The sequence below is a fragment of the Durio zibethinus genome, unplaced genomic scaffold (assembly GCF_047325235.1).
Source record: "Durio zibethinus cultivar Kanyao isolate XHJ-2024 unplaced genomic scaffold, ASM4732523v1 HiC_scaffold_3, whole genome shotgun sequence".
NCBI classification, from domain to species: Eukaryota; Viridiplantae; Streptophyta; class Magnoliopsida; order Malvales; family Malvaceae; genus Durio; species Durio zibethinus.
In genome coordinates, this window is record NW_028323044.1 from 1,886,574 (window position 1) to 1,889,073 (window position 2,500).

Sequence of the window (2,500 nt, forward strand, 5' to 3'; positions counted from 1 at the left end):
CCCATCGCGCACACCTACTCCCCCCGTGGGGGGGGAGAGGGGGTGCCGGACCACCACCCCCTAAAGAGCATTAGAGATTTTACAGATATGCTACCAGTAGACGTTAAAATGTCTGAAACGGGGACACTTTTTCCAAACAAGCAAATCCCACACCGAGGGTGCGCAGGTGCCGATGGTGGTCGAGGCATGTGCCCGCAACAAGGGCCAACGTGAGCCGATGGTGGTCGAGGCAACCGCCCGCACCAGCTCGAGGCATGTGCCCACACCAAGGCCCGGCATGTATCGATGGTGTTCGACGTAGGGGCAATCTTCTGCTGATGGTGGTCGAGGCAAGAGCCCGCACCAAGGGCCAGCGTGTGCCCATGGTGCTCGAGGCAACCGTCCGCACCAGGGCCCAGCGTGTGCCGATGGTGGTCGAGGCAACCGCCCGCACCAGGGCCCAGCGTGTGCCGATGGTGCTCGAGGCAACCGCCCGCACCAAGGGCCGGCTTGTGCCGATGGTGTTCGAGGCAACCGCCCGCACCAGGGCCCAGCGTGTGCCGATGGTGGTCGAGGCAACCGCCAGCACCAGGGCCCAGCGTGTGCCGATGGTGGTCGAGGCAACCGCCCGCACCAGGGCCCAGCGTGTGCCGATGGTGGTCGAGGCAACCGCCCGCACCAAGGCCGAGCGTGTGCCGATGGTGGTCGAGGCAAGCGCCCGCACCAGGGCCCAGCGTGTGCCGATGGTGGTCGAGGCAAGCGCCCTCACCAAGGCCGAGCGTGTGCCGATGGTGGTCGAGGCAACCGCCCGCACCAGGGCCCAGCGTGTGCCGATGGTGGTCGAGGCAAGCGCCCGCACCAAGGCCGAGCGTGTGCCGATGGTGGTCGAGGCAAGCGCCCGCACCAGGGCCCAGCGTGTGCCGATGGTGGTCGAGGCAAGCGCCCTCACCAAGGCCGAGCGTGTGCCGATGGTGGTCGAGGCAACCGGCCGCACCAAGGGCCGGCGTGTGCCGATGGTGTTCGAGGCAACCGCCCGCACCAGGGCCCAGCGTGTGCCGATGGTGGTCGAGCCAGGAGCCCGCACCAAGGGCCGGCTTGTGCCGATGGTGTTCGGGGCAAGCGCCCGCACCAGGGCCCAGCGTGTGCCGATGGTGCTGGGGGCAAGCGCCCGCCCCAGGGCCCAGCGTGTGTCGATGGTTATCGGGGCAACCGGCCGCACCAGGGCCCAGGGTCTGCCGATGGTGCTCGAGGCAACCGCCCGCACCAAGGCTCAGCATGTGCCGATTGTGATCGAGGCAACAACCCACACCAGGGCCCAGCTTGTGCCGATGGCGGTCGAGGCAAGTGCCCGTACCGAAGGGCAGCCTATGCCGATGATGGTCGATGCATGTGCCATCACCATGCGTCATCATGTGCCATTGATGGTCGAGGCCTTGGCCGAAGTTCGATTTTGAGCCACGGTGCCCATGCTTGGCTCCAGCATGTGCTGGTGCCGCATTTTTTTCACTCGGGACAGCATCGCCGGAGCATCGCCGGAGCATCGCCGGAGTACCGCCGGAGAACCTGACCGGCGGCATTGGGGTTCCGGCGATTGGGAGGGGGGCCGGGGGGGTGTGCGCAAATGATGTGCGATGGGTGCTGGTACTTGGCCTTGTGTTGGCCCCCTATCCCTCATCAAACCTCTGAGAATTCACACCCCCTTAAAGAGCATTTGAGATTTTACAGGTTTGCTACCAGTAGCCGTTAAAGTGTCTGAAATGGGGACACTTTTTTCAAACGGTCACAAAATCTTCTCTACTTCGAGTTTTTAGCTGAATTTTTTTGTGCATGCCAACAAAAATAGAAGGATCATGCCTACAAAATTTGGTGCCAAAAATCCTTATAAAAAAATTTTAAAAAATCCCGAACCGCAAAAAGTTTCGAAAATCGTGAAAAATAGAAAACGAGTCATCTTCCAACGAAACTTCACGTGAAGGCTTAGGGGACCATTGTATGAATTTACAAGCCATAAAAATGGCATTGGCACGACAGAAATTTGAAGATGTGCCTAAACCCACCAGGGCCCAGCGTGTGCCGATGGTGGTCGAGGCAACCGCCCGCACCAGGGCCCAGCGTGTGCCGATGGTGCTCGAGGCAACCTGTCGCACCAGGGCCCAGCGTGTGCCGATGGTGATCGAGGCAACCTGCCGCACCAGGGCCCAGCGTGTGTCCATGGTGGTCGAGGCAAGCGCCCGCACCAGCGCCCAGCGTGTGCCGATGGTGCTCGAGGCAAGCGCCCGCACCAGGGCCCAGCGTGTGCCGATGGTGCTCGAGGCAAGCGCCCGCACCAGGGCCCAGCGTGTGCCGATGGTGGTCGAGGCAACCGCCCGCACCAGGGCCGATAGTGTGCCGATGGTGCTCGAGGCAACCCGTCGCACCAGGGCCCAGCGTGTGCCGATGGTGATCGAGGCAACCTGCCGCACCAGGGCCCAGCGTGTGTCCATGGTGGTCGAGGCAAGCGCCCGCACCAGCGCCCAGCGTG